Below are 24,049 nucleotides of genomic sequence, written 5' to 3' on the forward strand. Positions count from 1 at the left end.
GTATTTCTTGCAAATACCTAGATTCTTGCAAAAAACCTTCCTTGATTCTCTTTCCTTTAAAAAAAATTTTTAATGTTTATTCGTTTTTAAGAGACAGACACAGAGTACTAGTGGGGGAGGGGCAGAGAGAGATGGAGACATAGAATCCAAAGCAAGCTCTAGGACTCAGGGCTCGAACTAGTGAACTGTGAAATCATGACCTGAGCTGAAGCTGGATGCTCAACTTCCTGAGCCACCCAGATGCCCCGATTGACTCTCTTTCCTTTTATCTCTCTGTACCCAAACTACAGCTGGGAGCTGGGAATGAGGTGTGTGTTGAGGCTGTGACATTCACTTAATTTTTCTCTGTTAATTTATCTGAGCTTAACTTTGATCTAACTAATTAAACCAGTATTATCCAAAACCTACAAAATGTCAGACACTCTGATGAAGATACAGGAATACATAGCGAAGAGACATAATCATTTCCCTCTTGGAACATAAAGATTGTTGGAGAAAGACACTGCACAATTTATTACATGATCTACTTTTTAATTATAATTTTATTAAGTACCATTGTAAAAGCGGTATGTCTTAGAGCATGTAACTAGAAACCTGATCCAGTCCAGAAACCTAGAAGAAATTTATTTGAGAAAGTGACATTTAAACTGAAAACTATAAAGTAGAATGATTGAATTAAATATTTTGCTATTTCCTCTTTGGCTTTGAAATCCTGAAACCATACTCCCACTTTATTATTTTTTTTAATTTTTTAATGTTTTATTTATTTATTTATTTATTTATTTATTTATTTATTTATGAGAGAGAGAGAATGTGAGTAGGGGAGGATCAGAGAGAAAGGTAGATACAGAATCTGAAGCAGGCTCCAGTCTCTGAGCTAGCTGTCAGCACAGAGCCCGACACGGGGCTCGAACCCATGAGCTGTGAGATCATGACCTGAGCCGAAATCAGACACTTAACTGACTGAGCCACCCAGGCGCCCCCATATTCCCACTTTAAACACTGTTTAAATTCTTAGGCCAATTTCTGGGCACAGTGGTGGATTGTGGCTTTAAGCTCTATGAAGCCCACTTCTTGCACCACAGATGACTCTGTAACAGAGTCCTGGCCCAGATCACCCAGCACTATTCCCTGCAAGAATGTCTTGAAGATTTTAAAGATACGAGGTCGTGGTGCATCTGTACCCGTTCCATCAGTTTTTCTGACTTCCTGTGTACTCATTCTTATCGGCCTGCCTTGCCCCTTCTGTTAACCCATCAACACATGTCCAGTTTGAATAGTGAAAGGATATGACTGGGGACCAAATATACACTTTTGGAAATGGAACCAAACATGATTCTGAATTTGAAAGAATGGGTTCAGAGAATTCTAATGTGTAGTCTCCATGTACTGGTGAAGATTCAAGCAGCTGCAGAAGAAGTCATTTTTCTGGACTCCCTTTGTGTGTGTGTGTGTGTGTGTGTGTGTGTGTGCGCGTGTGGCCTGATCACAAAGTATTCACCGTCACACTAACTGGAGGACTAAATTCTTCATTGACAGACATGGCTCTTCTAGATCTATTCTCCTCTACAGCCCAGGCAGCACAGCCTGGAGTGCTGTCCAGCAACTGTGGTGAGTCTTCATGGCATTTTGTTATGAAATCTTGGAAAAATAAGGTATCTTAATCCAACTTTTCACTGATTTTTAATTTTTCTTTACAATTTGCTGGTGAACCAGCCCTTCAGTAAGCTGATATAGAAAGCTCATTGTCTCTAAGGCAAGTGACTCATTCCATTCCGTGAATGGCTCTATCCATATGCTTAACCGATATCTATGTCCCTATAAAGCCTCCTCCATTGCTCCTGTGTATTCTCTGTACTCTGCTTAAACATGGGTCATTTTACATGTGGCGTTTAAACAGCACTGCAATCTTCTCTTCCCTGGCATGGTAATGCATACAACAAACAGCCTGTCCACACAAATTGTGCTAACTGTAACTGCCTGACAAGTTAGAAAAACTCAAGGAAAAGAAGCAAAACAAAAACAGAAATAAACAAAAAACATCACAAAACCAAAATACCACCTCAAAAACACCAGAAGAACATGCCTTTTTATTGCAAATATTTTAACAGGGCCTGTTTTCTACCCAAGGGCAGTCTTAGGGAGTGCTGTGTTTAATCTCCAGAGCAGACCAAAACCATGCATGGTGAGCACCAAGCACAGTGGTGAATGGAGCCAAGGAGAGAAAGAAGTCATACGTGGGTAGTAATTATGCTGAATTGGCTGCCTTCCTGTGATCAATGGTGCAAGCAGAAAGAGAGGTACCCTTCCTAGGAGAAACAACTAGAGCAAGTGTGTTTTTAAAAGCAGAGGACTCCCTCTAACATCCGTAGGAGTATAAGCATGTTTGTTGAGAAATAGTTAGCTGTGCCAAATATACGACATACTATATAAATGCTTGTTCCTAAGAACGGCTGTCTAAATACTGAATGTACATTAAATATAACCATTAAAACAAGAAAGTATAGAAATAGAGACAATAGATGCCTGTACATTGAATATAGTTTATGAAGTTTACTTTTTTAAGCAATCGAGCTTCTCAGCACTAGAGGGGAAATGTTTGCACTGTAAACACCAGTTCTTCAAATTAATCTTTGACCCATACAGCTGTTCTGAGGATTGTGTTAATAGCTGGCAACTATGGGCCGATATCTTTACACCATCCCATTTAATCCTCAGCTCTAGAAGGAAATATAATCGTATTCTCATTTTATAGAGGTGAGAACTAAAGTTTAATGGAGTGAGGCAAATCGCTGAGGTTCATACAATCAGCAAGTCTGGCAGAACCAGACTTTGAGCTCAGGTTAAGTGACTCAGAGCTCAAGCATGGGAAGTCTGTCCACATCCAGTTGCTGCGTGAGTACGGGACCAAGGGGAGGAAAACAAGATGAGGTGGAGGACACTGCATTTCTTACAAGGACAAACTTGGATCTGAAGGAAGGAGCATCTGAGATGAAGCTTGAAGGACAAATGGAAGTAAGAGAAACAAGTCAGATACTGATGGGAGCCAGAAGTCAGGAGAAGATGCTCTAGTCAGGGCAATAGAAGGTGTAGAAGTGTGGAGGCGAGAGAGGGTATGCGGTGCTGTGATGCATCCATACAGATGGAGCGCTGTTATGAGGCTGGGAGTACAGAGGAGTGAAGTCACATGTCCTGTCCTACACGCTCTTCTACTGCTTTTCCCCAGCCCTCCTTCACCAAATGGGGCCTAATCCCCTCCCCCCTGATTTTGGTGGGCTTGTGACACCTTGTAACTGGTATCAAATGATGGAAGTGCACTAAGTGCTTTCTGTGGTGAGGTCACAAAAGGTGGTGCAGCCTCTTCATTGTTCGCTAGGACATCCACCCTTGGAGCCATGAGCTGCTTTATAGGAAGTCCAGTGGCCGTGAGGTTGCCATGCTGTAAGGAAGTCTGGGCCCATGGAGAAGCCATGTGTAGGTATTCTGACTGATAGTCCCAGCTGAGATCCCAACCAACAGGCATGTGACAGTCACAGACATCAACCACTACACATATGAGTGGAGAAACTTCCAGGTTATTCCGTTCTTCAGCTCTTACATCACTCCAGCCTTTAAGTCCTCCCAGGGGAAGTTCCAGACATCCTATAGCAGTAAATTGCCTTTACTGGGCCCCGAGTTCCTGACCCAACCAATTGTTTTGTGCTTCGAGTTCTGAGATGACTTGTGATGCAGCTGTAGTCACTAGAACAGATGGTTGTGTTGTGCAAGCAGGTGACGAAACGTGGCTGCCATTCAGGAGAGACATTCGGGCTGGCAACGTGCCCCTCCAGGTTCTCTGCCTTGTAGATGATGGCAGACGCCCTGGGAAGACGTGTGGTGGTCAGGGCGGTGTGCAGAAGTAAAAGAGAAGGGAGTTAGCAATGTCGCTCTGGGACATGTCCACACTGAATGCTGAAAAAGAACAAGGAACAAGAAAGAGACTCAGAAAGAGGCATCGGAGAAAGGAGCAAAACCAAGAGAGAGAGGTATTAAGGAAGGCAAAGGATGAGCAAGTTTTCAGAAACTGCCACGGAGAGAGCCCTGGGAACAGGAGCCAGGCACCCTTGTGCCGAGCAGAGCAGTGAGGGCAGCGAGGATGAAGGGTAGACTGAGGGGTGCTGACGAGTGGTGGTAGGGGCTTTATAAATGTTTGTTGAATGAAGTGATGACATAGAGACAAGTTGGTTACATGTGGAAGAAGAGAGACGTAGCTGACAGAAAGTGGAGGGCCAGCATCTCAGGGGCGGGGAGGGGAGAGAAGATGGTGACGCATTTGTGGTGAAAACAGCAGCACACTCCTCTCCCAGCAGCCTCGCTTGCTTCCCTGCACCCACACCAGCAGCCAGGGCGACCCTTGTCCAGAGCCCGTCGCATGCAGCCCACAGTGGCCAGAGCTACTCTCTGGCTCCAACCGGGAGTCTTTTTGGCACATCACAGCACGGCCGGGATGACAGGGCACGGCTGCATGGCAAGTACTTCCCAGACCATGCAAGTCTCTTGTTTAATAAGAGGGGGGAGGTTCTTGGGGGGAGAGCAGTCAGCCAACTAGAAAACAGGTCACAAACTGAGGACTTATATACAGGTGCCACAGAGAGAGTAAAGAACCGCGTCTTTTATTCTGACAGCACCTTCCTTCTTCCAAGAGCCCATAACAGTTTATAATTCAGATTTCTTCCCCCAAATCACCCAACCCTGCAGAAACATGCCATTTCCTTTATAAGTATGCTGGAGGGTTGAGGAAAAGGAGAGAGGGCGGCAGGGTAGTCCTTTCAGACAATTAACATTCTGATTTTTCACTTACATCCAGGTTCAGAACCGAAGACCTAGCTGTCTTTCCCCAGTAGAAAGGCTTGTTCACTGATTTTATGGATTCTGTATTATACTGTCAATTTAAGCTGTTTTGAGATTAATTTGCCTGCCACAGGCTCTTGACAAGTGGCTTAGGGATGAGTTATGCCAAAAACCTGATGTTTACCAAGTAGAGAGAATCTTTGCCTAAATATACATAGTAATGCAGCATTAAAGGGATAGTACAGTGGACCCCTGAACAATGCGGGGCTTAGAGATGCCACCCCCCCATGCACTCAAAAGTCTGCACATAACTTTTAATACCCCCCCCCCCAAACTTAACTAATAGCCTGCTGTGGACCAGAAGCCTTATGACAACATAATCAGCTGATTAACTCAGATGTCTTACATTATATGTGTATATACTGTATTCTTAAATAAAGTCAGCAGGAAAAAAGATGTTATCAAGAAAATCGTAAGGAAGAGAAAATACATTCACATTACTCTATGGTGTTTATAAAAAAATAAAAATAAAAACCCATGTGTAAGCAGACCTGCACAGTTCAAATTCATGTTGTGCAAGCATCACCTATTTTTCAGTTCTGTGGCCGTTCAGGCTCACTGCTGGTTCTCTGTGGGGCTGAGGTCTGTCCCAAGCTAGAGAAATTCTAGGTCAATGGAAAATTATGATTGCTTGAAGCAAATTAGGAAAATGAGTGAATTGTGGATCTTTGCCATATCCTGTGCCTAAGAGGCCAATTCAGACAAACCAGGATGGCAAAAATCCTTTAAAAGAATGCCTTCTACTGCTGGCCACATCTTGCAGGGAGATAGACCCCTTTGGGCTCTTTTATTCAGAGGCGGCTCCTTAGGAGCATGGTTAGAATCTCCATTAACATCAAATAACCAACTTGTTCTAAAGAAAACCCAGCCTTTGGGTCTTCTCCATGCCCTGGGACCTTATTGGCAGATGAACGCCTGAAACTGGTATCATCTTATTATGCCACTGAAGCCAAGTCAACAAGCTGTCAACAGCCTGCTGTTTCTTCTCTCAAGTCATCATGAGACCTAGATGTTTCCAAGTTTGCCTCTCCACATCCCCACCGCCCCCATTTATTAACCAAAGATCCTAAAAATGCTCCGGACACTTTTTTTTAATCCTTTCTGTATTTCTTCCCAATGGGACAATGGCTTCATTCAAAAGGATGCTAAAGTCAGGTCTAGGGTTTGTCAGAGTGGCCTCCTCCGTAGACATGTTGGGTTCCAGAATGGGCTCTGGACACCTGCTGACACAGACCCCAGTCTATGTCTGTAGTGACAAGCTTTCAGGGGCCACGGGCTGAGGACCTTCTTCCTTCCTCAGGCCTTGTGATGTTTAGTTGTATGTGTTAACCTGTCTTGGCCAGGGGGTGCCTCGATGCCTGGTTAAACATTATTCTGGAGTGTACCTGCAAGAGTGTTTCTGGATGAGATGAACATGTGAATCAGTAGACTGAGTAAAGCAGATTGTTGGCCTTCATGTGGGTGGAGGTCCACTGAAGGCACCAATAGGACAAAAAGACTGCGTAAGAGAATTCACCTTCTCCACTTGATGGTCTTCAAGCTAGGACACTGGTCATCTCCTGACTGTGGACTCAGACTCAAGCCAGGACTTATACCATCAGCTCTCCCTGTTCTCAGGCCTTTGGACTGAAGATCATAGGAATTCTCAGCCTCTATAATCACGTGAACCAATTCCTTAAAATAAATAAGTAAAACCTTGGTCTGCGAGCATAGTTTGTTCTGGAAACACCTTTGTAATCCAAAGAAAGCACTGTATATCAAAGCGAATTTCAAGAACCATTGGCTCAGTTGTGATCATGTGACATTTGGTGTCACATACTACTCATGTTGCAAGACATCGCTTATTTATCAAGTTAAAGTTTATTAGCAGTTTTTGCTCATCCTGTGGAACACTTGCAGAACAAGCTACTCACAATCCAAGGTTTGACTGTAAATAAATATCTCCTATTGATTTTGTTTCTCTGAAGAACCCTCATTGTTACATGCCTTTCGTCATGCTTTATCCTGGTCCCAACGTTCAGGTCACATAAAAGACAAGATGGATATCCTGACAAAGTCATGGCCTGGAATTGGGCATTGCAACCCCATGTTTCACTCACATTGGGACCCTCTCTCATTGCACGGAGTGGATGCTTCACTCCTGTCACTCAGATGGTTGAAAATGGGGGTGAGGCATCACGTAGCACGTGATAATCGTATCATCCCTACCCTCTCTAATCTTTCTTGAGTTGCTTAGAGAAAATAAGAGTGTAGAACAGATGACCAAGAAATATTTCTTCAAAACAACTTTAGATTATTGAAGATCCTGGGTCTTTAATACCAATATCTGCAGCTGCTCAACTGCTTGCCGGTTATTTTAGTACTAGTTCACAACTCAACTGGAAGACAGTCTTGGAACATGGAAAAGAATGAAAGTTGAAGTGGTTCATGTTACTGCTTTCCTTCTTTCAGGTTTAATAGGGTAAGACTGAGGTTCAGAGATTATACCTGGGTTTTTTAGTACCTCTTACTGGGGGAAAAAAGAATGGAATATGCCCCTCGCCAAAAGATTGGTTCCCACTCCTATGCTGTCACAATTTAGGAGGCATGCATGTCAGCAAGTTTGTTAAAAATGGCCACTGGTAATTTTGCATATCCAAAAAGAGCCTGAGGAGAGAACCTTGAGTGAGCCTTCAAAGGAAGGATACAGGTAAAAAAAAATGTATGACTCAGATACTCAAATGCTTGCTTAAAATTTATCTGGGACATAGGAAATATTTCCACAATAAAATTGAAGTAAAGCCCATAATCATGATCAGACTGACACAGACTGATGCAGTGGGAAGAAATCACAATGAAGAACTGGGACGATGGGGCAGGGGTCTTAGTTTAGCTGCAGGCTTACTGTATGATCCTGGGCACATCATGTCACCCCCCTGAGTTTTAACTGTCATGCTATCACAGGAATAAAATGAGGAGATGTGTGGTTTTCAAGCTATGTCCTGGTGTCCTGCTTTCTGCAGAGGTGAGGATAATCTGAGTGGGGGTTCTCAGCCCCTGCTTCAACTAGAGAAGCTCTATTTTGATCAGTTTCATGTACATGTGGGGCTTCCATATAAGATTTTATTTGAAGAAAAGTGTCCATCGCTTAAAAAAAAAAAAAGAGCTTACACACCTTTGACCAGATGATCTCTAAATTTCCCCTCAGTGACAGCATTTTGTGTGATTATTTCAGTGCTCCTCACCAAGAAGACAATCCCTGATCTGTCTGTGGGGTTGGGGTGGGAAGGGGAGAGATACACTGTAGTGCTTACAAGTGGCTGTTTTTTGCGGCCACTCATATTCACATTTTCTTTTTCCACTCACTCACCTTACTCCCACTTTTATCATATATTTCTCTTCATGATATCCCCCCACTTTCTTCCTTAAATGGTTGATTTTATTTTGTACTGTCCAGAATGCCCAGATGAGATATTATTTCATTCAGAGAAAACATCCCAAAGATCCCCAAGCCAAAGTTAAATGTTGTGGATTTTTTTTCTTCACCATTTGGCAAGCTAGTTAGCACAAGTGGGAGCCAATTCACTGAAACTTTATCTCCAGATCCTAAAGTCACATCTTGTACACAGTATCTCATTGGGGTTAACTCTGAATCCTCATAAGCCTTCTCTTCTCGAGGTGGAGTTAATCAGAGTGCTGGGTCTTGCTGAAGGGCAGAAATCTAAATCTTATCTTGTCTGACTTTGTCTTTTTTCTTTCTTTTCTTTCTTTCTTTTCTTTCACTCTCAATTCTTCCTTCCTTCCTTCCTTCCTTCCTTCCTTCCTTCCTTCCTTCCTTCCTTCCGCCATAAAAATACCTTAAGATGTTTTAACAAATCCACATTATTTTATCCTTAGTGTCTCAACCAGTCTTTATTTTATTGGAATTTGTTTCTTTTAATGTAAATACAGTCTGTTAAAGAAATGGATCATTTTTAAGGGTCTATAAAGCCAGGTCTGTGTTTCCAAAGGGTGCTTTGAGATATGTAGTGGCAAATGACACCACTACCTAAAAAGTAAGAATTAATCTTTTTTGTTATTGTTGTTATTTTTTTTTTAGCCAGTGAAAATGACTAGTATTTAAAATATAATTTAATGTGAACATTTTTTTTATCTTTAAATAAAAATGATTTACATAGGGGCGCCTGGGTGGCTTAGTCGGTTAAGCGTCCGACTTTCACTTGGGTCATGATCTCACGGTTTGTGGGTTCGAGCCCCACATCAGGCTCTGTGCTGACAGCTAGCTCAGAGCCTGGAGCCTGTTTCAGTCTGTGACTCCCTCTCTCTCTGACCCTCCCCTGCTCACGCTGTCTCTTTCTCTCTCTCCTAGAAACAAATAAAACATTTTTTTGAAAAAATGATTTACATATGTAGGGGCACCTGGGTGGCTCAGTCAGTTGGGCGTCCGACTTCAGCTCAGGTCATGATCTCACGGTCTGTGGGTTTGAGCCCCACCTTGGGCTCTGTGCTGACAGCTCAGAGCCTGGAGCCTGCTTCGGCTTCTGTGTCTCCCTCCCTCTCTTCTCCTCCCCCGCTTGTGTTTTCTCTATCAAAAATAAATAAATATTAATTTTTTTGAAATTAAAAAAAATGATTTACATTTTTAAATATGAAACTACTGTGGCATTGGGACTTAACTGCTCCCTGATCTACATGGTATTTGGATGCCACCGCACCACTAGTCCCCAGTGCTCTTGAGGCCGTGTTAGACATGTCCTCCTCTGCTGGAAGTCCCTGTGGCAACTTCAGGGGCTTGATTCTTATCAAATGTTGAACCACTTTCAGTTTTGCATTCACTGAAGGGATATTCTTGTGAACCTGAGGAATATGTGCTTTTTCTAATCCAAGCATCTTTATTGTATCTTTTTCTCAATACGGACGTCTTTTTGTACTCTTTATTCTGGTAACAGTATGTAGTTTGTGAGGGTGCTGTGGATCCCCAGCATAGTTTTCATGACCTGCAGGTGAAGGCTGAAATACTTTATCTGGAATTCTGGACTTGGTAAATTTGTGACAAATCCAGTCTGTGCAAATGAGACTGTGTGCCTTTCGTTAACAGTTTGGAGTCTTCCTGGGGGGCCTCTGAACTAGTGAGGGCAAAACCCCTTCCATGACTGTGGTGGCTGGTCTCTTCAAAGGTGAGGGAAAGAGCAGACGGGAGACCACCTTGTTATGTTTTTAAAGTACCCTAGCAAAAACTCATAAGGTAAAAATATTAGGTTTTATTCTCTAGTCTTATAAATGATTTTCCTTTTTACATCCAAGATTCTATGATACTGCACTCACTAACCAGGACAAAAGTGGGACAGATTCCTGTATGCATAGTTAGGGAACTACTTTTTATCTGCTTTCAATAACGTTTGAAGAACTCTTATGCCAAATGTCTATGAAGGAAATTATGTAGCGTGTTTAGTAAAGCACGGATGTTGATTAACCTGTTCTTCTGGGTGAACCTTTCATTTTCCAATCTCACAGCCATGTCCATTGTCATCAAAGCAGTGGAGAGCAAAGCTTTATTTGCAAAGGCCACTCATCAGCAAAATTAACATAGGACAGGGCATCCAGTATCTACATCTGCATCTATATCTACAGCTACACCTACATCTGCTTCCACACCCACATCAACAATCTAATTCTGTCGATCTCCACATCTATCTGTCCGTCTATTTGTTTATCTATCTATCTATCCCTCCATCCATCCATGTATCCATCCATTTATCCACTCCACTGTAAGCCCCAGAAGTACGGACACTGTGTTTACTCATCACCATGTGTCCCACAGTGCGTCACCAGGGAATCAGACGATTTTTGAAGAATGAATTACATCCTTTTCCACAGATCTAAAGACCAACGTCCAAGGTACAGACAGATAGCCAGTAGACTCCTAAACCCCATTATCACCCTTTCTAACCAGATAAATTAAAATAGATACCTTCCCAAGAAATTATAGCAATCATAACAAACTACCACCTAGACAAGTTGCTACAGTTTTTAAAATAGCAGGACAAGAGACTGTATCATTTGATCTTAATACTGTGGCATGAACATTATCCTGCTCATCTTACAGATGAGGAATCTGAGGCTCAAAAAGATTAAGGGCCTGGTCTTAGATTACACAGCTCATGGGGGCTTACATCAGGATCATCTGCAGATTCCATGTTCTTCTCTGCATGATGCCCTAAATGAGATAAGGGAAAAACAATTCATTTAGTGTCTTATATGGTCCCAAATCCATATAGATATCTTACTGATACAATGCTTCCCTCCAGAAGTCTGGGGATCAGAAAGCCAATCAGTTTTTCTGAAGTCGATAAACTATTCTGTGAGCACAGACATTTCTGTGGCAATCTGTGAGTCTGCAATAATGCTTCACTCACGAGTGTCTGTCTGACAACATCCTAGGACTCGGCACATTGCAACCTCTCTACTCTCTTTACCATTTCCCTCCTTTCGGAATTCTGCTAGCACTGGCAGCAACTGGAAGAGGTTTGGACTTTCGTAGAAGTATCTGGAAGAGCCCTGCAGCTTGGAATCTGAGCCTCATGGCTATATAAAAGTTACACATTCCTTGAGCGCCTGGGTGGCTCTGTTGGTTAAGTGTCCAGCTTTGGCTCAGGTCACGATCTCGCAGTCCATGGGTTGAAGTTCCATGTCGAGCTCTGTGCTGACAGCTCAGAGCCTGGAGCCTGCTTCGGATTCTGTGTCTCCCCCTCTCTCTGCCCCTCCCTCACCTGCACTCTGTCTCTCTCTCTGTCTTTCAAAAGTAAATAAACATTAAAATTCTTTTTTAAGTTACACATTCCAAATTTCTATTAGGAAAAACAAAACGAACAACCTCAGAATAGAGGGTTGAGTCTCTTGATTCCTTGAGATAAGTGGCTACCAAAAATATTAGACCAGTAGCTGAACAGTAGCTAAAAGGAGAGAACAACAGACAAAGAAAAGCATCTTACTCCAAGAGAAGAGAAGCTGACCCCTGCACCTTCCCTCCACACCACGTCAGTAGAGCTGGGTGGTGCGTGGGAGTTTGGGCTGTGGCATTATGAAATCCTTTTCTGTCTAGGTTTCTCATGGAATTTACTAATTTTTCAATGATGCCCCTTAAATTTTGGCACTAGTAGACTAAACTAACTAGCCAGTTGACTGAATATTTAACTGAGCCTGAACTTGATTTTTAAAGACTAGGGAGCAAAAGCAAATGGGAGAAAGGATCTCGTAAAGATCTTCCTGGGGTGACTTGTTTCAATTCAAGCAAAAGACAAAGCCTTTTGGCTGCCACTTCTTCCCATAAAACAGCATTCTCCTTCCTCTGTATGGCCTGTGCTCTCTGTTTTAGGGGATTAACCTCTCTACACATTCCCCCTGACAGAAAGGCTGCTGGGATTCCATTGCCCCGGGAATAAAAGCCAAATTCCTTCATAGAGCATTTCAGGCTCCTCACTTCCAGGGCTCAACCTACCTTCCAGCCTTATTCCCCTTTCCTATAGTCCTATTCAAAGCAGAAGACTGAGTTTTATTTCCCACACAGGCACTCCCAACCCCATACATGTTGTGTGTGCATGCCTTTGTTGTATTGTCGTTCTGCCTGAGAATACCACTTTCCTATCTCTGTATCTCTAGATGTCTCATTTTCCTCAAGACCCACCCACAGCACTTCTTGATGAAGGCTTCCCTGATTCCCAGGCTCACACTAACCCACCTGCTTACCTGTAAGTTGGAAATTCTCTCCTCCATCTGGATTCTATTATTTATGTACATGTTCTGTCTTTTGGGCCAGTCTTCTCTTTGCACCACCCCGGCCTTCACCCAGATGCACTCTGTGCCTTTCTCTGCCTTGTTCCCTCCTCGGGGATGCTGGCCCTTAACCACTGTGTCAGCTGGCTCCCTTGTCGGCCAGCTTCCACCTGACTGCAGCTCGAGGGAGGTACCAATAGGAAGATCAAGGCTGGGGAGGAGCGCCCTTCCTTCTCTCCCCCTGCGTTAGCTCTGCAGCTCTGCCAGTAGCTGCCTCCCTCCAACATCGCGGCTTCTGCCAAGTGGCCCGTCTTCTCCCCCACCTGTCATCAGCTCCCGTCACACTCCCTCCTCCCCTGTTCCTTCCGCCGTAGGACTAGGAGTGGCTTACCGTTTGTTGCTGCTGTTTGGATGCCTCAACAGCCCTTGCTAATTCCTGTAACACACTCACGCCTCTATATGTAGTCTTTCCATCAAAACCTTTCCCCATGCACCATCTAGAGTGTGTTCTGCTTCCTCCTGGGACCCTGACGGATGAACTCCCTTACTTGATGTTCATCTTGAAGGCATCATTGGCATGGCATGGGGAAGGGCTAGAGAGCGAGGTGTTTTAAGTCATGGGCCAGCCCTGCCTTTTACTCCCTGTAGAGCACTGGTCACCCCCTTCCCTTCTCTTTGCTCCCGTTTCACATTTGATGAGATGACAACTACACAAGTAATCTTGCATGTGTGTTTTGAGGACCCCGTAAGATTGTATGTGGGAAAGCACTTTGTATGTCTCTGTACAGGACTTGGTGCTATTATAATTCATCTTTCATCTTTTAATCCTCCATAATGTAATCAGTGCTTAATAAAGGAGCCGTTTCGTATTGATCTGTTGGGTGAATGGATGGAGAAGGTCATTTTCCATGTATTTCTCGGAGTCACTTCTCCAGACGTGTAGGAACCAGAGCCTCCACATCATAAGGATTCGGAGTAATCGAAGACCAGCATGTGTCACACACAGTCAGCAGAAGCCCGAATTGGGGAGTTTGCTGTCCCAAATCTATTTTGTTCAAATATTCTGTGGCTCTACTGATTTTTAATCTATTTGTTCTCGGGGCGCCTGGGTGGCTTAGTCGGTTAAGCGTCCGACTTTCGCTTAGGTCATGATCTCGCGGTTCGTGGGTTCGAGCCCCACGTCGGACTCTGTGCTGACTGCCAGCTCAGAGCCTGGAGCCTGTTTCAGTCTGTGACTCCCTCTCTCTCTGACCCTCCCCTGCTCACGCTGTCTCTCTCTCTCTCTCTCTCTCTCCTAGAAATAAATAAAACATTAAAAAAAAAAAAAAATCTTTAATCTATTTGTTCTCATGATTACCAAGAAAAAAGTATTGCAGAGATCTGTTTTGAACTTTAGTAGTGGTGGAAGTGATAGAAAGGAAGAGGCCTCTGAATGTTGACTTGGGCCTGAGGTGAAACTAAACGTGGCCGTGGAGAAGTCTTAGCCTTAACCCAAACCTTGAAAGCAGCCAGATCCGTTAGGGAGACTCCGGTGCTACCCGCAGACACCTCTCAGCTAACCTGTCCCAGTTTTAAAGCCACCAGCATCTCTAGTTGCTCTTATCTGCAAAGACCACACACCTTGCTCTGTGAGTGTTCAGACCTGACTGCAGCAATCTGGTACAAGGTCTACCTTGGGTTCAAAATGGCCATGTGACAGGGTGCCTCGGTGACTCAGTTGGCTAAGCGTCCAACTTTGGCTCAGGTCATGATCTTACAATTCATGGGTTCAAGCCCCGCGTCAGGCTCTGTGCTGACAGCTAGCTCAGAGCCTGGAGCCTGCTTCAGATTCTGTATCTCCCTCTCTCTCTGATCCTCCCCTACTCACGCTCTGTCTCTGTCTCTGTCTCTGTCTCTCTCTCTCTCTCTCTGTCAGAAATAAATAAAACATTAAAAAAAATTTTCAAATGGCCATGTGATATCTGTGGTGAACACGAGAGGGTGAGTGCCAGTTGTGTGTGGAGAATTGTCATCAGAATGTGAGACGTAGTGAGTTGAATGATGGCTCTCCCCAGGAGCTATGTCCATGTCCTAATACCCAGACACTGTGCCTATTAACTTATTTGGAAAAGGGATATTTTCAGATAGAATTATGTTAAGGATCTTCAGATGAGATCATCGTGCATTACCTGGGTGGGACCTGAGTCCAGTGATGAGTGTCCCTATAAGAGACAGGAGAGGAGAACAGATACATAAAGAGGAGGAAGCATATACGCTAAAGATTGGAGATTAAAGGGTGTCAACAGCCACCAAAAGCTAGAAAAGGCAAGGACAGAGTCTCTCCAGGGCCTCAGAGGGGGCACGACACCCCCAATCCCTTGATTTTATACTTCCGAACTTCCCAGCTGTGAGACAATACATTTCTGTCATTCTGAGCCATCAAGTATACGATAATACACAGAGTAAATCATGTTTACAAAAACCCCAGAGGAAAATCCACAAAAAGCCATCATCCTCAGGGAGGTGAGGTGTGTGTGGAACAATTTAGACCATGAAGAGTGCCATTTTGTGACCACCTCAAGGACTCCCAAAACTCAAGAACATAACACCTGCTTCCTTCAGTCCCTTGGGCAAACAGGAGAGAGAAGCCACCCCAAGTCTCAGGGCAGAGGCCTATCAAAGCAGCAGGACATGGGGCACAGGGAGGATGCCAGACCCCGATGCCTGGCACTCGGGAAAGGTGGCTTCACAAGCTACTGATTGGAACACGTTTTGTCATAAAATAAACAGGCTTGGGAATTAAATAGCAGGTAAGAAGAGCTAAAACCTTTGAGGAACACCTGAGCTGAGGGGCCAAAAGACAGCCATCCTTTAGGCGTCTGGAAAAGAATGCCCCCAAACCCTCAGGGCCGCTCTGCTCAAGGACAGGAAGTGCTAACATAGTGCCTAGTAAGAGCTGGAGCCAGCCACTTGGCAGCTGATCATTTGGGTGAAAAAAAAAAAAAAAAGTCCCGAGCACATTCCACTGAACGTCTCTAGGAAGGTGTTTTGCGGTTTGGAACCACTGCAGTTTCTGGGCATACTTCTTACTTGCAGGGGAGAGCTAAGAAACTGTCTGTCATTTACACCTCCCCGGGCTCCCTCTCACAAGCCAAAGATAATGCCTGATGGGATTTAATCCACTTCCCCCTGCAATAATTTACCTTTAGAGAGCCTCAAATATCCCTTTGATTGAATAGCAATGCTCTGTAACAAATCTGCATCTGTCCAAACCTCTTCTATTAAGACTTCTCAGTATCAACCGATCCATGAACAGAAGCCTTTCTTTTTTCTTCCTTACCTTCTCTTTAAAATTCCTGGTCTGAATTCATAACCAAGACACCAGTGTTGTGTCCTTACACTGGAAAAATGACAACTTGGGAGGTGTATTGGGAGTGGGTCCAGTAAGTCTGATCCCCCCTTGTAGGGGCCCGGATCAGCTGAGGTCACCAAGACCGCGATTGGTTTTAAGGACACTGATCACCTAGAAGTAGATCGAATGGAATCTAACGTGAATGTCTGCTGAAGAGAGGAATGGAAGACTTACAGTCAGGAAAGCCATTCTCGGCATTCAGGGTGAAACAGAGCAGAGCAAGGGCTCAGGGGCTGCGTGAGGGCCTGGAAAGGATGGGAGCTTGCAGGGGTTTGAGAATAGGGCATTCAGGTCTCATCTCTGTTGGGGGCTAGCTGTGTAGTAGTACGCGTGACGTCAGAGCAAACAGGACCCATGTCTTCTCCTGTCTCTTCAAGCTTCACCCAGCGAGAAATGATGCTACTTTTTTTTTTTTTAATTCGCTGGAGGTGTCTGCTGTATTAAAGATGGATTAAACAACATTAATGGGTTGACTTCTAAACATTAAGAAATAAATGATGCTTAGTTTGGGGACTAAGATAATAGAATTCATTTTAATTTTTTGAAGATTAATAAACCATATGGTATCGTTTGATTTGAGACACACAGTTAATCAGAACTACCTACTAAGTGACGTCATTTACTTTCCAGGCTCGATCACAGATGCCTACTGATTGTTATTTCACAATACTACCTTTAAAAAACTCTTCCCATTTTGCTTTTTTACATCGATCCTCTTTGAATTATAAGTAACGGTCAATGAGTCTTAGCTGTTTTATTCTTTTTTAAAATAGTTTATTGTCAAGTTGGTTTCTGTATAACACCCAGTGCTCATCCTCACAAGTGCCCTCCTCCATGCCCATTACCCCCTTCCCCTCCTCCTCACCCCCATCAGCCCTCAGTTTGTTCTCAGCATTCAAGAGTCTCTCATGGTTTGCCTCCCTCCCTCTCCCCAACTATTTGTTCCCTTTCTCCTCCCCCATGGCCCTCCATTAAGTTCCTCCTAATCCTCCTATATGTGCAAAATCTCTCTCAAACCTCTAGACAAAAAAATGCTTTGTGTAACACTAAAAGTTTCCTTGACTATTGCTGTTGTTACCTTTGCCACATGTTCTGACTCTGATTTTCTGTGTACCTTTGAAGTGTGATCGCCTCTGACATATCAGAAAAATAAAAAATCAGGATACATCTCATCTATGCAGCCTGATTTCCAGAAGGTTCCCCGGAGACACTGAGCATGCCTAGATCCAGATGGGGATATATCATCTGAACTGCCCGTGGGGCCAGGCATGAATAGATCAAGCAGCAAAGAGACAGCAGCTAAGCAAAATGATGCATGGCATGTCATAGAGAGAAGGTGGTGGGCGGGGGGGGTAGCTGCCATGTGGCACCAAACCCTTACTGTTGGAAGCTGTTGTGCGGATGGCAGTTACTGAAACAAAGCAAATGTTGGATCAGATCCACAAGCAGAAACAAAAGACAAAAACAAAACCCTGTTCCAGGGTGGACGGGTGGGTAACACGTTCAACTATAGAACTACTTCAAGCAAAAGAGAGTTGAAGAAAAAGAAACCCTCTGGAGCTCAGTTATCCTAGGCAGGACTTCACACGGAGACACCTGCGGTGAAAAGGTCCCAGATATTTCTCCAGATTTCATGTTCCAGAGGTCTGCGTGCCGTTCAGTTGAGTTAGGTTCCGAGTCTTAAGAAACCTGAGGATCGTTCATTAGAGGACCCATCACCTGGCTAGCATAGCACCTGTTACAGTACTGGCTGAGGTGGTGACTCCTTTGTGAATAGTGTAGGTGGTGTGGCATTCTTTAAAAAAATGCAGTAAGCATCATGGAATGCCTGCGATGCAGCAGGCCCTGGGCTACATGTTGGGAATATAACTGTAAGGCATTAGAGAAGCTTGTAGTCTGGAGCAGGAGAAACACAGAACAGGATGTTAGAGGGGGAGTTGCTTACCTTAAGAGGAGGTACAGAGTGGCAAATCAAAAAGCAGACCCTGGAGCTACATTCCTGGTTTTGCATCTGGGGCTCTATCACTTTTCAAAGGTAAATTACTTAACCTCTTTGGACCTTAGTCGCCTCGTCTGTGAAGTGGGTATAGTCATAATACTTCATATAAGGTGGTGAAGACGATAGATGAGTTAACACACATAAAACACTCAGAACACAGCCAGGCATATAGTGAGGGTGTAGTTGTTAGTCTGATGGAGAGACAAATGGGTGTCACGGAAACACACACAAGGAGGCAGAGCACTTTGTCCTGTGTGTGTCAGGGAGGGCTTCCTTCCAGAAAGTGACATCTCAGTTGAGAGCTGAAGGGAGGAGGGGTAGTAGGCGGACGGGACGTTTGGAGCCAGGGGGAAGAGGGGGGACACGTGTAAAGCTGGAGAGGAGGGATGTTGGCACATATCCCCTCAAATAATTTAAGGTTCTCATGTTGCCTGATTAGTTTGGCAAGAAAAACAGGTTCACAAGTTTGCTGCCTTCCCCAGATGACAGATGATCATTTCTCCAACACCTCTTCTGTGAACTGTCCCTGATAAATTGGTTCGCTGCTCTCCTTGCTGTGTTTCTGTATCCCTCAGTGACGCCGGTCACATGACACTGTACTTGTTGACTTGTCTGTCTCCCCGATCAGGCTGTCAGCTCCAGGATGGCTGGATCTGCTTCTTCCTCCTACATCCTGGTGTGCCTAATGTCTGGAACAAGACCTGGTTTATAATAGACGCTCAGGGGGAGTGGGGGGAAGTGCAATGACAAACAATGTGGCTTTGGGACAGAACAGGGACTCACTCTGAAGTGCCACTTTTTCTCATCTTGTAGCCTGGCATCAGAACCCAGTCTTGGTTTTTTTTCCCTTTCTAGATGCTCTCTTCTTTTCAGATAGAGCATTTAGTCTTTAAATTATTGCAGGTGCAGACATGTGGTGGGCACAACTTTTCCCTCCAAATTTAAGCCGCTATTTTTTTTGCTGCACTGCAATGAGGTACGCATTATGAAAGAAAAACAATTAACGAAGCATACCTGATATCAACAGATGTCAAAATCCTGAGAAACTTGCCATTCATGAGGAGATTCTCACTATATAGCAAAGTAAAGCCCACATCAAAGCCTCTTGTTAACTTTGCCATCAAATTTGGGACCATTCCCTCAGCATTTCTTAGGTTTTCTCAGTGAATTTCCATTTATGTATTTTCCCAAGGCCTGTGCAAGAAATCCACGGACAACTCACACGGGCTTTTGTCTTCTTAGTCGTTCTCTGTCTGCCCTCTTCTTGAGGCTGGAGGTTGGGAGTTGCAACATGCATAGCACTGTTAGCCAAAGGACATTTTTCTCCTCACTTGCAACCACTCAGCATCTTTTTCTTTTAAAATCCTTTTAATGTTTATTCATTTTTGAGAGACAGAGAGAGATATAGCATGAGCAGGGGAGGGGCAGAGAGAGAAGGAGACACAGAATCCAAAGCAGGCTCCAGGCTCTGAGATGTCAGCACAGAGCCTGATTCAAGGCTCAAACTCACCAACTGTGAGATCATGACCTGGGGTGAAGTCAGCCACTTAACTCACTGAGCCACCCAGGCACCCCAGAACCACTCAGCATCTTTACACAGTTCTCTGAGAGATCATCCAAAGTGCAGGGACATCCCTCATGCATAATTTCAAAGTCCATTTCCACATCATAACTAGCAGATCTTGTGACATGAGATCAGGACACATACTTGGCTTGTTGACTCACTGAACATGCACTGAAACAGGACAGGAAAAGACCTTCTAAGACCTTGGAACGGGAGGCTTGGGGACAGGGGAGTTAGGTTGTCATTGCACATGTGGAGGCCCCCCTCTAACCCGCCATGACCCTGGCCTTGAAGAATGCATGGAACTTCATGGAATACAGAAGAATTATTGACTATTTAGTCAACAAGGATTTATTGGGTATGCACCCTGTGCCAGACACTGAGGATATAGCATGTTCAAGATAGACAAGGGCACTGTCCTCATGGAGTTTACATTATCATGGGGAGAGACAGACAGCAAACAAGTATGGAGATAAACAAGATAATTCTAGAAAGGGGGTAACTGCTCTAAGGACAGGGAAATAGTGCAGAGAATGATTAGGCTGGAGAGGTCAGGGAAAGCCTCTCTGTGGGGATGACAATGCACCTAAGGCAGAATGTTGAGAAGGATCCAGCCATATGAAGACCTGGGCAGGAGGAGAACGTTCTGGCAGAAATTAGTGACAGATTGAGGGCCAGATTTATGGTTTCCCTATTCCTGCAAGACTCAACAGTTACACCAAAAAATAAAACAGAAAAAGAAAAAAAAATGACCACTTGGTCCTTTCCAGGTGACCCTGTGCAAGACAGCTGTGTGCACACTCATGTACATTGCTCTCTGATGCCTCTTCCTCCTTTCAGAAGGGTGTCAGAGCAAGAGGTCTGAGGCAGGAACGGCCACCTTGTTGGAGGACAGAAGAGGGGCTACCGTGGCTGGCGCAGAGCAAACCTGAGGAAGTGCAGTATGACCTTGTTATTGTTAGGAGATAGAGAATAAGAAAGCTAGTTAACGTTGCTAAGTCTGGTTCTCTTAAGTGCATTATCTTACTTGCCACAACTGCTCTACAAAGAAGTGCTATTACATTCTTCTTTTGTTGATGAGGAAACAAGGTTGCCAGAGCTCAGTTGTTGGCCACAAAATCACATAGCTCCCAAATGGGGGTCAAATCCATGTGTGTCCCCTCCAGAGCCCAGACTATTAGGTGTTATGTCATATTTGCTTTTGAGAGGTGCTGAATATGGCATCCAAAGCCTCAGCTCCTTAACTCCCAGGGGAGCCTCGATGGAAGAGTGAACCTCTGCAGAGATTTGTTGTTTTCATGTTCCCTCTGGCTTTTATGGAAGAGGAAGAGCTGCAAACTGACTTTTCAGTGTGGCTCCTCCTCGCCAGTGGAAAGAAGGAAACGGTCTCCAAAGACCCTTAGGAATTAGAAATAGAGTTTAGGGAGCAAAAATGAGAAGACCATGTAGAAGCTGTTGAGAGTCATAGAAACAGTAAGAGTCATGACTTGCCCTTTCATTCTGACTTTCTGAAGGTCCTTTTCTTCTCTAAGAAGGGCTTTCCCTTAAACTAATCATTTCCATCTTGAAGTATGGGAATGAACCAGGGTGGATCGCACTTCCTGACATTTGACTTGATGGCACTAGCAGGATCCCATACAACATTTTTTACCATCTTTGAGCGATATATGATCCTGCGTAGTGAAACTCATGGGACATCACTTCCCTGGAATTGGTGTGATTGGAAAGAACTCCCATCTGACTGTTAAAAGAGTTGATCATTCTGTGTCTTTAGTTACGCATTTTGCCAGTTGACGTAGGACCTTATCTCAGAAGCCCTGGTGTTCCTCAACCCCAGGTTTTCTTTTTACTGAAAGGAAGCTTTGATGACAAGAAAAGACCACCCTCTAGACTCCTAGCACACACAGACTGCATGCCAAGGCCCAACCTCACAGTAGAAGGATCTGGAGGGCTCTGGAGAGGCCTGGAAGCAAGAAAACTCCAAGAAACTGCCTTGATAAACCTCAATAATGACCTGTCTATGTTTAACCTCTGATGAAAGAAAAGGATTTTGGGTAACCAAAAGGCTCGGCCAAACTCTGCCCTTGACTTGGGACAAGGCATTCTGCTGGTGGCCCTTTACCTGTAGCGCTTTTGTCACATCAAAGTGCTGTGTGCAAGCATTTTAGCAGGAGGAGATGCCCGTAGGATGTGTTTCTTCTCTTCTTACATTTTTAATCACTATTCATGCACGCTTTAATTAGAGGTCCTTTCTGCCTAACTTACCAGAGCTACAGGAACATTAAAAAAAAGACATGAAAACTTAATTAAACTCTTTAAGAGAGCATATGAGATTGAGTTTAACCAGTCTGATGCTAGAGAAGATTAAAATTTTTATTTTAATTCAAATAAATATGCTTGCTGACATGAGTAGACTTATTTACCTAGAAAACTCTGTTCTGCCTTCAAACACTGATTGATTTGAAATGATTTTTTTTCCTATTCATGCAGCACATTTTACTCATTTCCCCCAGGATGCCTCACATGTACCAAGACATTCTCAAAACAAAAGGAAAGCTAAAAGTGAGCCCCAATGCTTGAGTGACATGTTTTCTGAAACTGCAAAGCTGGGCACATATTCATATTTACATAAATTATATGCACTGATTCCTTTAGCTTTCATAGCTACTCTATGGCATGAGATTCTTGAACCCATTTTATGGATGAGGACTCAAGGCTGGGTGGATTCCAGAATTTTCCTGAGCTCTCACAGCCAGTAAATGGTAAAGCCAAGATTTTAGGGGACTCAGTCTGGCTCAGAGCCTGAGCTAGTCGTCAGTATATGAAGTGGCTTCTCAATGTCATTCCTTCTCTCTCTGCTCTACCACCAAAATATTTGACATTGTGTTTCTCCTAGACTACCTGGAACATATTGCCACTACTGAAATCCTCACTTTAAGACAACTGTTACTCTAAATTGGCTGTTCTTCCCTTTGTTTACACACTTTTTTATATGACAAAAGTAATACACATTTTATACAAATGTGTATACATATTTATCATATTTATACGTATTTATGAAATAACGAAGGTATGTTAAAAAATGAAATAAATAATTCTTTTAATGTGTATTTATTTTTGAAAGAGAAAGAGCATGAGCAGGGGAGGGACAGAGAGAAAAGGAGACACAGAATCCGAAGCAGACTCTAGGCTCTGAGCTGTCAGCACAGAGCCCAACACGGGTCTCGAACTCACCAGCCGTTATTTCATGACCTGAGCCAAAGTTGGACACCTAACCAACTGAGCCACCCAGGTGCCCCATGAAAAAACAATTTTTAAAGGATTTTACTGACAATGGATTTGACTGTTCATTTTATCTGTGTCTTGTTATTTACTGCCAGTGATTATCTGATGATCTAGTTCCCCGTTGGCCATCCCTTCCCCTCTACTGTTTCTCACTGGCTGGACTGTCTTCTGCAGACGACCTGAGACTCTCCTGCTGATGCACCCACTGGACGTGGTCTCTTTCTCACCTTTATCTTGAATGTTCCTGAAAACTGAAGATCACATGGGTGTTCTGTGTCATGATGTGGATACTCCCTCACTGCATAACACAGAAACTGAGCTGAGCAGGCACCTATGAGACCATATCCAAGACTACCACACATCTCTAAGCAGGGAGAGTTTGCTTTGATTGACTTTTTGATGAATTTGCTGGAAAGTTTTAATATTTTAGAACCAGAAGACATCTTACAGATAACCTGATCCAAACCATCGTTTTACAGATGAGAAAGCACACACTCAAAAGCAATGCAGAGGAAGGAACACATCCTTGGGCATCAGACAGATAGAAGTTTGAATCCCGGCTCTGCTTGCAACTCACTGGCTGTGCAGTCTTGTCAGTTCTCCTGACGTCAGCTGAGCCTCGGTTTTCTTTTCTGTCAACTGCGAGGATCATTACACTTTACTCCACCGCCACCGCCATCGCTCTTTCTTTCTTTCTTTTTTTTTTTTTTTTTACAAATAGTTTATTGTCAAATTAGTTTCCACATAACACTCGGTGCTCATCCCCACAAGTGTCCTCCTCCATGCCCATCCCTCCTCCCCCCCACATCCATCAGTCCTCAGTTTTTGTCAGCATTCAAGAGTCTTTCATAGTTTGCCTCTCTCCCTTTCCCCCACCATTTCCGCCCTTCTTCTCCCCCTTGTTCCTCCGTCAAGTTCCTCCTAATCCTCCTATACGTGCAAACATATGATATTTGTCCTTCTCTGCCTGACTTATTTCGCTCACCATAACACCCTCAAGGTCCATCCATGTGGCTACACATGGCCAGATTTCATTCTTTCTCATTGCCATGTAGTATTCCATGGTATAGATAAACCACATCTTCTTGATCCATTCGTCCATGGATGGACACTTAGGCTCTTTCCATGTTTTAGCTATTGTGGAGAGTGCTGCTATGAACATTGGGGT

The 24,049-nt window shown here is 44.0% G+C and overlaps 1 pseudogene; it reads right to left on the reverse strand.

Moving 5' to 3' along the window:
* Positions 1–3,880: 3,880 nt before the first annotated feature.
* Positions 3,881–24,049, reverse strand: part of LOC120229871 — a 31,423-nt pseudogene continuing 11,254 nt past the window's right edge.

The sequence above is a fragment of the Hyaena hyaena genome, unplaced genomic scaffold (genome assembly GCF_003009895.1).
Source record: "Hyaena hyaena isolate Hyena2069 unplaced genomic scaffold, ASM300989v1 scaffold_36, whole genome shotgun sequence".
Taxonomy (NCBI): domain Eukaryota; kingdom Metazoa; phylum Chordata; class Mammalia; order Carnivora; family Hyaenidae; genus Hyaena; species Hyaena hyaena.